Source organism: Ischnura elegans, chromosome 2, assembly GCF_921293095.1.
Source record: "Ischnura elegans chromosome 2, ioIscEleg1.1, whole genome shotgun sequence".
NCBI classification, from domain to species: Eukaryota; Metazoa; Arthropoda; class Insecta; order Odonata; family Coenagrionidae; genus Ischnura; species Ischnura elegans.
In genome coordinates this window covers 139,970,300-139,983,993 of record NC_060247.1, presented here as the reverse complement: position 1 = coordinate 139,983,993, position 13,694 = coordinate 139,970,300, and positions in this window count along the sequence as shown.

Sequence of the window (13,694 nt, the reverse complement as noted above, 5' to 3'; positions counted from 1 at the left end):
TATTTCTATGCGTTAGTGCGTCATATTCAATTTAAGTACTTATTTATACTTGTACGCAAATCTTGTTCATCTTTAATTTAACAAAAAAATACCGATACGTAACATATCTAAGATTTACAGAAATTTATCGCAAATAAGGAATCAATATGATAACTCCGTGGATTTGCAGTTCGCTGAAAACGAGTGTAGGCCCAATGAATTAAATATCAAAATGCTACTATGATATCCCCAGGGATATCCCACATAATAAGTATCTTGGCGACCTATATTTGCTTCCTGTACATTTGCAGAATTAAGGTTTTCTCGCGATAAACCAGCAACGTCTCGGTTGCTTATGCGTCAGATCACTCATACGAAATTGTCGAAATAATTTCATCAACTAGTTAATTTCTGAATAACGTCAGCATTTTTTTTAGAGCATCTAGGCTTCAATGCCGGTCTTCGCTTTCCTTATTGATATGAAGTACTTCGTGCCACTAAATCTCTTGTTTATACTCGCTCTGAGTGACTGCGATCATCCTCGCGCGCCCACGTCGATCGGCCGAGACGGGCTGGATGTCGGTCACTCACAGAGCGGGTTGCCCGGGAACCGGACTGGGCGCCTCGCGGGGAGGAGGGTGTTTCGCCCACCCGAGAAGGGTTGGTGGATGATATTTGCGCTCTTATTTCTCCAGTCGTCGTTCCACGGATCCAGCGAAGCAACGTCTACTTCCAGCGCTCCGAAAACTATGCGATCGCGTGCCATCGGCCAACTACTTAACTTTCCCACTTTGAAAAAGGCCGCAATATCCTCACTAAGGACACAAAAACGAGGTCTGTCACCGGCTGAGAGGAAAATAGCGGCACTCGGTGGCAAGAGAGGTGACATCGGTCGCAAAATCATCCGTCAGGGTTTACAAAATCACCCAGTTTAGGATCAGAGTGTGGAAAATTAAGAGAAAAATCATTTCTCCCGCTCGATTGCTCTTTTTTTCTGGACGGACTCTTTAAGACTTACACTATCACTTTGAATTTCACGGTATGCAAAGAAAAGACCCTGTTCGCTTGTGATTTTTTGATATTTCCAAGTTGAGTCGCTCCACCCCTTGACCATTCCACAAGAGTTCCGGTTTTAGTTTTTCCTTTGTTTTCACAACGTGGACGTGAGTGTCTTGGTGAGTCTTCCTCCGAATGCGGCGCAGAATACATCGAAAAGACAGAGTTTGAAACGGAGCCGTCATTAAGGATGCGAGAGGCATGGAAACACGTTTGGTGAATGGCTTACGCACGAAATGCTCAACTATGTGTGGTGGCTCAATACATTTTCGGTATTAATGAATTCTATAATTCCAAATCATTACAGTCCATTTAAAACATGCAAAATTCACATTAGGAAGTGGTCAAACCCTGTGACAAATTTAAAAATATTATCTCAAAAATTTCCAGTTATTATTTTATAGTAGGTAACTAAGGAACTATCATATTTCGGTAAATGTTTATTGTAGAAACTTCAAGATGAAAGTGTAAGTTTTAGATTAATTATACTTCACAATAGGGCAATATGCGACCGGAAAACAGTGTTCCTACTAAGCATAGCCCTATTGATTTTTCAACACAAGATATTCGACAGTAATTGCCGTTAAAATATAGAGGAAACAGGGATTTTACATCTCCAACTTATCTCATATTCAGACATGGTGGTAGGCAATAGCAATACGTGAATGAAAATACAGTTACATCTTCATAATCTGTCACCCTACCCTAGTACGCAATAAATAAATATTAGGAGCAGCAAAGTTGGAGTGGTCCATAAGGGGTTCTATTTCATTCACACACCTTTCGACACCAATTTTAACACATGGAAAAAGTTACCAACCAATTCCCACGTTATACATTTAGCTGTCTTTCAAATGGAATTAAGACTTGGCTAAGAAGTGTAAACTCTAAAATTAAGTCACAAAGGTTCGGGTGAAAATTATTGTATTTTTATTTATATTCTGATAGTTGAAATTCAAGGCTTTTAATTTTCAAATATTCCATACCTTGATATATTCGCCTGAAAACAATAACAATAACAAAAAGGTAATATGAGAATTAAAGCGTTCGTAAAAATTATTATAACATTGCTGTCATCAAGGACATAAAATGATGTTTTAAAAACCATATCTGTAGTATCAATATTGGGTGGATTTTTCATTGGGTGTTACAATTCGTTCCAATGAGAACAAATAAAACGACGTAACTCATTTATTCCCATCTCACTCTGATAGACCTTTTCGTGCATGGCAGAACTTTCCTATGATTAGTGAACAAATGTGGTGCATGTGAAAAATTTCCTGTTGGCGAGCCATAAACGTGAGTACAGTGGCAGAAAAAAATTAACGCAAAGCTCAGTAGGGTCAGAAAGCGGCAAGTTTACAAACTGCCTGAGGACGTCAGTGTTCTAAAATTTTGTCCTTGCAATGTTCTCACACAACCAGGAATTTTAAATTCGTTATGTCCCTTATTCCGGTGAAATAATCATGTGCAACGCATTATGACAACGCGCCAAAGATCCAGCTACGAATTCTTTCCCAAATTCTCCGAAGTATGATTCGCCCAAAACTCAGCTACAATGGTGATCACTCTCTTCGGGACATCTTTGAGCATGGCCGGCATATTGGGAATTGAAACTGGCTGAAAGTCCAAATTGTTCGGTGGTGTAGTGGGTAAAGTATCATGCAACGAGCCACTTATTCCACGGATCAAGTGTAAGTGACGGATTATGTGATGCTGAACACACACTGTGGACATTTTTTGGATCTTAAAACTTCGAAACGCCAAGCACGAAGTTCAGAGGATGTTGCATGGCTATTGAATTCTTACACGCTAATTTATTTGTTGGCAATAAACTCCTATCTTGCAGTTATACGCCTGCAACCATTGGGACAGTTGAATGTGGCGTAAATTTTATCCACCTTTTCCGCGCCGTGATCACAAGTTCCTTTTGTCCTTCACCGACCACATTCCTCTTCTATAACACGGTGGCCCTCACGCTTTCAATGACTCTGACGAACAAATATAAAGGCCTTTTTCGTGGACTACGGTGAATACCCATGTGTCTTAAAAAATATCGAAGAAGATGCCGCCGACGAACACAACTGCCGGCCCACTGTTATTGGGTTAGTACACGTAAAACACTGGTAACAATCGCCTGAAAACCAGCCGCTTGTTTCCAGCGTTTTCAAGCACGGGCAATTAATGTGTCCCACCACGAAGAGAGCCTCAGCTGCCGAGATGTCTTCGTAAAGTAATTATGAAGTTTATTCATTAGAAAACGTCGAGTTAGAGGTAGACAGCAAGAGAGTGCGGGTGCATAATATTTGTGCTGAAAGAAAGAATTTAGACATTTAAAGTAGTTTTCTACATCGAGTTTCTGTTGCTATGTAGAGTCAGTCTCTTGTCCTATACGGCTGATCTATGAAAACTTTGTGCTATAAGTTAATCGGTACCAACCATTACAAGGACATTTCGAGAAATCACTGTGCACACACCGCATCGCATTTCACTCCTACCAAGTTTAAACAACACAAACTGTTACACGCGCTTATCGGCGCCAGTAACCTGCATTCCAAGTGATAGCACCAAAACTTAATGCCTTAATCGACGAACAACGATGGTAGCTTCCTGAAACAACTTTTCACACACACGGTTTGTTCTAAAGGCATTATAAAAGTAGCAAAAACACGATATATTTAATGAATGGAAACGATTCGAGGTGAAAAATGAATGAGCAATCAGTCCACTGCAATAATGAGTGCCGTTTCCTTGTTCCTTTTCATTATCACATGATTGGATACCATGCGCAACTACTTTTAGTGGAATTCCAAATTGTCCTTAATGACACCAAAGTTCTACGAATATTGACGTTCGTTATCATAACCTTTGTACTTCTTTCACGGTGGTCATTAAGCACAGTTCTTTTCCATCTTCCAAAATTTCCCTCTAACAGGCTATGATGTCCCTTATATCCTAAATGGCTTCATTTTATGACGATATTTATCTGATCCAGTCGTGCTTATCTATTTCGGAATCTATTCGATTTCATGCGGAATAGACAACAAATAGTCATCCTGTGTATTAGTGACTTAACTAAGTATGAAGTGTAACATATATATTTTCGGCCTTGTGAAAATATTCACATTGGAATGGATTTTTTTTTGCTTTGAGGATGGAACCTAACAATTTTCCAGTTGGGAAAACGACATTTTCTTGTGGTCTATTAAATGAATTTTAATGGTGCTTGGCCAAATGAGTGTTATGGAAAAGAAACACACACCAAAGGTGAAAAATAAATTGAGGAACGATTGTGGATAGCTTACAAGTATAGCACTCTAAGGCAGCATGCTAAAATCCTTGTTTTATATGGTATTCATGAAAAAAGAATTAATTAAAATTAAGTATCGAGAAGAAATATAGTCTTATGCCAAAAAAAAGAAAAATTAATGTGATGTACGGAAGCCTATTTTCATTTCATTGGTTGTCATGGATACAAGGAAGTCTGTGCAAAATATGCTTTGTCTATGTCATTCACAGCATTTAGTGTCCGATTTCTATGCTACATTTTTCACGATAAACCACGAAAGAGACCTTAGCATATTCTAGTCATAATATTGGAAGGCGCGAGGGGAACCGCAATTTATAGGAGGGAGATTTTTGGTAAAAGGTGATGATATTCACATGCAGTTTGAATGATACTGCGTTTGACGAACAACATATTTCAAAATAAGAATTGAGAAAAAAAATTTCTTGAAAGAATTAGCTACTGAATGCGATCAGATAATAAAATGATAACACTGAATATATTAGTATTTTGCGCTGTAACGTTAATTCGTACAATAGAATTGACAGCCTAACGAGACTCGCTATGAGATAGCTTGTTCGCCTCGTACGCTTGTGTTTTATTATTCCTTTTCAAACAGTTTTTTAACTATTATTTCGGCTAATCCGAACAATGAAGTAAATCAATTATTACGCATAGGGGACCTTGCAAGTACGTGTGGATGAACGTAACTCCAATGTATTCCATTACGGTGCCTTATCACAATGTATTAAATATCAGTGAAAACGGTTAAAAAATCGCCTTTCATTGAATGCCGGGCACAGATTGAAACCGGAGGAAAGGTTGAATCATCGGTGTACGCATGTCCACAGAAACAAATTGGGCAATCGAATACCCGTTGAGAAAAACTGAGTCAAATTTTGAATGCGGAATGTCATGAAAACTCTAATTGCGGTGGATTTCGCACGATGATAACAAGGCCACTTATGCGTCATTGCAAATCGTAAATAGGCGATCTCTTAAACTGTTAATACTTTGAAGAGCGCTGCTGTCTTCAGAAAAGGTCAACATTAGAACGTTTATTCATCAAAAAGGGGTAAATAATAAAAATATTAACCGAGGAATAATAACAATTATTTGCTGATGCGTGTTTAGTATGTATGATTTGCATATCTTTCGTGATCAAAACTATTCTAAATTCGAAAATCAATCACGTTGGATGGCCTGTATTGTTATCAAGGACATCGGAAACCAAATTATACAAGGACCCCAATCCAAGCACACGAATTCCTGAATCACGCCAATGTAGATTCAAAATCTCTTATGCCGAAATAACCATAAAAAACACACACTATACGCGAGAATAAAATAGATTAAGGGTTTGTATGCTTATAACGGGACAACAAGCTGGTCATTTCACTTGAATTTTGGGTACCAACCTTCCGACCTATATCTGACTTAAGAAAAAGATATAGTAAGCTTCAAAAAATATATCGACTATACAATACTCTGCAATTACAAAACGTGTTCAGCCATCGAAAATAAAGGGTCAATATTTTAGGGTTGGATTTTAAGTTTTTTTTTGAGAAACCATTACTGCAAACAAATAGCGCGCGATTTTTAACAACATGATGAATCAATATGAACCTATTTTTCAAAGTTTTTTGGTAACACCCACGAAAAGAGAACAAGTAAATTACACTATATGGTTTTAAAGTTGGCGGAAAGCGAATTGACACGAATTTCGAATGTTTCCACGTCTATAAGAACAGTAAGTGTACGGCGTTTTCGTTAATTGCATAGAAAGCTACGTTTTTTTACGAGATAACGAGCATTTCGTTTCAACTGACGTTAGTGTATCTGCCTCACGACCTATCCCCTCTATTCCCCAACCCCAGTGTGCCTATTGGAGCACTCCCCCGCAAGAGAGTGCAGAACAACGACCCAATGCTGCCCCAGCGTGTGAGAACCGGGGACTCGGTTAGCCAGGCCACGCCATTGTCTGTGTGGGACGGTGTTCTGAAGTTGAAGCCCTGACCTGCCTTAAGAGTGCAAAAGGCGTGCAATGGTCAGGGGTGTGTGCTTTTTGGGGCCCTCAGCCAGGCCGAACCACTGGTCGGTGGCGACTGAGGGGGTCTTTGTGTACCAGCCGAAGTTTTCTCGACTTCCGATCTCCAGATCGGAAAGCCATTCTCTCCAGGCCGGAACAGCGAGTCTTGTTTCCCCGGGCGAGGAGACTCCTTCGGAAAGTGGGTGCGAATGATCGGCTACCGTGGGTTAGACCCAGTCGGACCTCTCAATCGTTCCAAATCCCTGTCCCTATCACGTCGTCCGTTGCTGTTGATCCTGCAAGAAGGCGTCGGTGTCCTGTCCGGAACGTGATGAGACGGCGGAATTCGCGGCCTTATATAGGTCGCCGCTCTCATTTGATTGGTCCTCCAATCAAACTCAGTTGTATCGCTTTGCATCGCCCAATCAGGGAGCTCTAAATTCAAAAATCGATTACCTGATTTTTTCAAAACTAAACGCTCCCAAAATATTGATGTTCCAGAATGTTCTCAATGTCATGAAAACTGTTTCCATGTGAATGTTATTGTTTTCTTTTAGAGTATTTAATAATTATAATGCGTTCAGCGCGTATTTGTTCATGGTTGCAGTTCAATTATGAAATGCATTTGTGAGTTTATAGAGTGATTTACAATTTCATCTTCTTAGAATTTCATATTCGTATCGAGAAAATGTGAAAAAGAATGCTTTTACCTGTTTCAATGGGTAACCAACGAACTTATGTTCAAATATATATTCTCTTTAATAAGATGTCCTACTCTGAGTGACCGCGGAGAAGACATTACGATCGGACATTTCCAGCTCTACGAAACTGGCGACTGTCATCTTTATTTATTCCTTCGGGAAAATAAACTTGTACATCTTAGGGTAGATAGTGTAAATGACTTAATAATAACACACAGTATTTTACGACCCAAAAAGGCTGTCATTGTCAATGACTGTCAACTGACGAGCGACCACTTCCCGGTAGTGACATATATTGGCACTATGCCTGTTCTACAGCTTGAAAACAGACCTAGAAATTGCCATAGCCTAGCAAAATGGTAGTTATTTGATGAAGCCCTAACAGATTTCATCAAGGCTAACGATGTGGAACGTGACGTCACTGCCAAAAACATCGACAAACTCGTCGATGTTCTTGAGAAGGCAATTGAAGTCGGAACAGAGAAGGCAATCCCAAAGGAAAAGATACGACCGGCGGAATACCTACGGCTAACAGATGAAGTCAAGAAACTGATTAAAAGCGAAATCACATTGGGAAGAAATACAACGATATAGGTACGAGGAGCCTAAAATTACAGCTCAATAACCTAAATTAAGACGTCAAAAGAGAAATTAAGGAATTACGAGTTGGAGAATGGTAAACGTAGCTCGAAAACCTGAGTAGTTAAGAGTGTGACTACCCCATTCCATCAAAAATTTCACAACATGAAAAGCATGTAAATGAGAGTTGAAAAAGACTCAAAGAAACTGCGCCTCGACCGCGAATGCTTCTTTTCAGCTGCGACTTATTTGTCTCCTGTGTAGCTCTCAGCGGCGCCAACCAACCTACAAACACTTCAAGTCGTTCAGAATACAGCGTAGTCACATGATACGAAAGTATCATCAGCATGCACGAAAATTCGCACCTGAAAACGCTAATGGAGCTCTAACCTAAAAGGGCTCTGAGAAAGGCTTATGAGATTCCAGGAGACTGCAGAGGAGTCGCAGTATGAAGAAATCCAGCGACTCGGAGGCATTACGGTTATATCTCGTGCATATCATAAGCAACCGATCGCCGCTTCAGGAGAAAGGGACTGCTACCCACAAAAAGAAAGGCAACACCGAGAAACTGAAAAACCACGAAGAAGAATCGAAAATAGCTGAGTGGCAGCACCGAGATGATGTAAAGATGAGGAAACGACAACATCTCTACACATTACGACTCAAGAATAGCTCATTTCCGCTCAGAATTTATATCCATTAAATTTTGTTCCTAATTCAGATTGTCTATTACTTTTGCCACTAAAGAGTTCCACCCCCACAAATCTGAATGTGTGAAGATCATCCGTATGTGGTCTAATCCGAGGTAAGTTTTACATTAAAAAAAACCGACGACCGATTTGAATCAATGAGAGAATAGCATGTAGCAACAACATGTCCAGAGGGGCAAGGACGAGAACGAATGATGCGTAACACGGAATTAGGGCGAAATAGTGATGTAAATCAAGTGATATATGAACATCATGTGACACAAATTGATCTCTTTTTGGTCTGAATTTAATCAGAATTAAACTTGAAAGAGAAAAGCAAGGTTCTATCTTCTCCTCTACTCATAACGCAATATAGTTGAATGAATCGCTTTCATGACCATTAAAATTCAAAACAAACAAGACCAGAGGCGAATACGACGTTTAGTATACGACACAAGGTTGGCAACCCGTCGAAACAGGTGAGAGCATACCATTCCAAATTTTTTCTAGAAGTGTAGGGAATTCTATGGAGGAAATATTGTAAATCACTCTATCAACATACACATGCATTTTATAATTGTTCTGAATGCATGAATTAATACGCACTGAACGCATTAAAATTATTAAATACCCTACAACAATACAATGGCATTCTCATGGAAACAGTTTCATGACATTGAGAACATTCTAGAACATCAATATTTTTGGGAGCGTTTAGTTTTGAAAAAATCAGGCAATCGATTTTTGAATTTAGAGCTCCCTGATTGGACGATGCAAAGCGATACAACTGAGTTTGATTGGAGGACCAATCAAATGAGAGCGGCGACCTATATATGGCCGCGAATTCCGCCGTTTCATCACGTTCCGGACAGGACACCGACGCCTTCTTGCAGGATCAACGGCAACGGACGACGTGATAGGGACAGGGATTTGGAACGATTGAGAGGTCCGACTGGGTCTAACCCACGGTAGCCGATCATTCGCACCCACTTTCCGAAGGAGTCTCCTCGCCCGGGGAATCAAGACTCGCTGTTCCGGCCTGGAGAGAAAGGCTTCCGATCTGGAGATCGGAAGTCGAGAAAACTTCGGCTGGTACACAAAGACCCCCTCAGTCGCCACCGACCAGTGGTTCGGCCTGGCTGAGGGCCCCAAAAGCACACACCCCTGACCATTGCACGCCTTTTGCACTCTTAAGGCAGGTCAGGGCTTCGACTTCAGAACACCGTCCCACACAGACAATGGCGTGGCCTGGCTAACCGAGTCCCCGGTTCTCACACGCTGGGGCAGTATTGGGTCGCTGTTCTGCACTCACTTGCGGGGGAGTGATCCAATAGGCGCACTGGGTTTGGTGGGTAGAGGGGATAGGTCGTGAGGCAGGTACACTAACATCTGGCGAATCGAAATGCTTGTGATCTCATAAAAAAACGTAGCCAACTATGGAATTAACGAAAACACCGTACACTTAATGTTCATATAGGCGTGGAAATATTTAAAAGTCGTGTTAATTCGTTTTCCACCACCTTTAAATATAGCGTAATTCACTTCTCATGGGCAAATTATTTTCGTTGCTGTAACTAAAAATAATTAAAAATTGATGTACAATTTGGAGTTATGTTTTTAGAAATCGCGTGCTATTTATTTGTAGTAATAGTATTTCGAAAGAAAACTATCAATCAATCAACTTAAAATATCGACCCTTCATTTTCGGAAATGGACAATTTTTACTATAGCAAACGAAAAGGGGTTACCGTCTACCTAGTTACCTTAAATCTTGCCCTAACTTTTCGTGGTGGTATGGGATTTAAAAAATGCTCATTTGAGTGAAGAGGTTTACTAGTAATTCAATAGTAAAAACGTGTAATGACGTACCATCTATCCATTAAGTCATGGTAATTTAATTTATTGATACAGATTACGTGATAAAGTTCTCCCATGATACTTATACATAAAGTTATATATGCATAGATATTAATATATTTTTGAACGCGAAGAACGTAAAGAGTAATGAAAAAGTGTTTGCGAAAACATTATTAATATTTAAAAAACTCCTTCCAATATTTGACGGCTACCGCACCTGACAATTCAGACTTACATATCGATTTCTTCACTCCCAATTATGAATACTGAAATGTTTAATGTCTCTGCATAAATTCAACTGGCGATAAGATTTATAATGTTAAGTTCATTTATCACTTGAATGAAGAATCAAAAGCTTTCGGCTAAATGTCTAATCTTGAAACAATGCAACGCGGTAAAATTAAACGCAGAGATGGACCCTCACTAATTAATTTTTACTAAATTAATTCCGTTGATGAGTCAACTACGTTAGTCCGTACGACCATCATTAAAACTTAGGAAACGTATTCATTTTCAAATACATGCTTACTTTATAACCAAGAAGAGCGGCCAACCCCTCCAATTCCAAAGGGTTAATTTTTATATCCTGAGTTAGGTTAATTAATCGGGGGCGTGGGTACAGCACAGTAATAATATATTTCATTATCAAATAACAATTACAAGGTCGGCGGATTACGTTTCAATAAGTTGGAAACCTGTCACAAAGTAGCAAATAAAAATTTCAATTCAAAATATCAAATATGAAAGTAGGATGAAATACATTTTAAATATCGATTATGGTGAATTGATTGAGTTTACTATTGAAACAGAAAGCGTACTGACATCTCCAATGTTCATGCAGTTACTAAAAAAGTTTATTCCATAAATAAAACCGAAAATCCGCCATTCTTAGATAAAACCAGACAAATATAAGCAGCAACGATATATTGGTATTCCTTATGATTTCAACGTAAAATATGTTGGGGTACTCTTTTTTTAAGAAATATTCAGCCTCACCATCTATATAGGTACTCCAACTGTTATCGATTTATCACATTTCATTTTTGCGAAACACTGTCACACCGAGTACGCGTTAGATATTAAAAAATTGTTAACCACGAGGCACAAAATCGACTTTCACTCTATTCCACTTAAATTGCAAAATGGCAAATAATTACACTTCATTGATGCCTAGCGGAAGTAAAAGGTAGCGGTAAGTATAGTGGCGGTAGTCCCCCAGACTAGAGAAATCTTAGAGAAGTCCATTTCTTTCCGAATTGAAGTTCTACGCGGGACCACGTAGCCTTTCGAACTGTCGCATGAGGCTTGACAGCAGCTTAATATTATATTTTTACATTATTGTATTTAATATTTTAATAACATTAAAATTTCCCTACCTTAGAGAAAATCTCAAAAATAAAATGCATTGCAATGCATCCCTTTAAATAGAGCACAATGCCTGAGCAATTCCTAAACCACGTGAAAAAAAGACCGGATGTGCGATTTCTTGGCTTCACTCTGGTGTTTTAAAATATATCGAATGTCATCTATCTTTAGAAAGGATTTCACATTTTGATTCCGACTAATGACTTACGAAAAATTGTGCATTTTAAATTATGTTATTACGGAGTATCACTGCATTCCTTGGCAATCTTTTCGCGCGCACAGTTAAAGTAACTATTGCAGTGTGTTCTATTCATTATTTTCGATAGCACCATCTCTAAATTACTTGGATATCTACTGTGTCGTAGTTCAGAAAAATTATATATAAAATGCATTCAATTTTACCTTAGCTGCATAGTGCAAAACATCAATATAAACTCAATGTAATTAATAGCTTAAATACATTATCCATATTTATGGTCAATTCTAGTCGGTTTTCACGTACACATGTGATTATATGCATCCATAAATAACTACGTTTAAAAATGCTATTACAAGTCGAATTACCTTTGACATTTTCCCACTTTTAACAGGAATGAAGGCATACTCTTAAAATCGTCGACCGTTGAGTCGGTGATTCCTCTTCTATAACTTTCACGGTACCAAGTAACACGTTATCGCACCATTCCCACAGTGTGATTCCACACTTACACCATCCAACGCACTTTCGACACTTTGATCATGCACTGCTTATTAGATTTCAAAATGGAGATTATTGCCGAGCGCTAATAGAGTAATTCACTTCAACACAGTACGCAGCGAAACATTCCCGTGCATTACATGCAGAACTCACTTATCAAAGATTATTGGAAGGAGTCACGATTCAAAACGAATAGAGTAACTTAGCATTGCGGGAAAGTTACACAATTCACAAGTAACAGAAACCAACACTATCCTCTCATAGTCGTCGAGCGACTGAGCTAACTTCAGTTCCTTAGCGCTGATTCAAAATTTTACCCATAATCGCATCGGCTTTGAAATGCGTCACTCCGAAGGGCAAAGGCACGACCTCTTCTGGTTAGAACATGGCGATGTTTAACAATTTTTCCTTTTATAACGAAAGGAAATGGCTTATACTTCTTTCCACGCTCTTTCATTTCGACGGTTTCAGAGCATAATGCCATTTTCAAGGTGCACGATTCATGAATGACTGCCTATTTACGCTTTTCAATGGGCGAGGGGTGAGGGTAGAGTTTCGGGCAAGTGGTTTACTGGATTTGTGAGATAAGGGAAGGGGGAGGGGTATTGTCATTGCGGAGGGTTTCTTAGATTCACTGGGAAAGGGGGAAGTGATTCATGATGACGTGTACTGGCGACGAGTGGGATGTGGAGTAATGTGCAGGAGTAGTGAATGAAATGGGAACATGTAATCGTTCCACGATTCAAAACGAATAGAGTAACCTACAATTTCGAAAGGTTTGAAGAAATCAGGTTTCATTTCAATAACAAAGGCGCAAAGCTCATTGGCGTCTGGAAGCGGCCAGTTCAGGAACTACTTGCAGACGTACGTCTCCCAAACTTTTGCCGTCGTAATGCTCTCTTACAACCGGGAATTTTTTAAGCTATATGCCCCTTAGACCGGTAAAATAACCATATCAGTCGCATTATTACAACGCGCTAAGAATTTCTCCCCACGTTCTCCGAAATATGCTTCGCATGCGTCTAACGCGAAATGAAGCTTACCAATTCTCGTCGGGACATGTGGACAAAGCCGACCTAATGCACATTCAGACTGCCTTAGTGCAAATCGTTTCGTTGGAGTAGTGGGTAAATATCGTGCAACGATTTAGAGGTTCCACGGATCAAGGATTATTTGATGCTGAACACACACTGGACGTTTTTTCTGATCATAAAACTTCGCAACGCCTATCAAAAGTTCCAGAGGATGTTGCATGTCTACTGAATTCTTACGCGGTTATTTATTTGTTGAAATTCATCTTCTATTTCGCATAACTATTTAGGCAGTCGGCTTTGGAGTGAATTTTGACTATTTTTCAGCGTCGTCCAGCCCCGCTTTAAGGTCCCCAACATTATTTGTATGTGCGATGCGTACTCTTCCTCCTTCATTTCGAAGGAAAATTCCTCGGAAGTTTTGC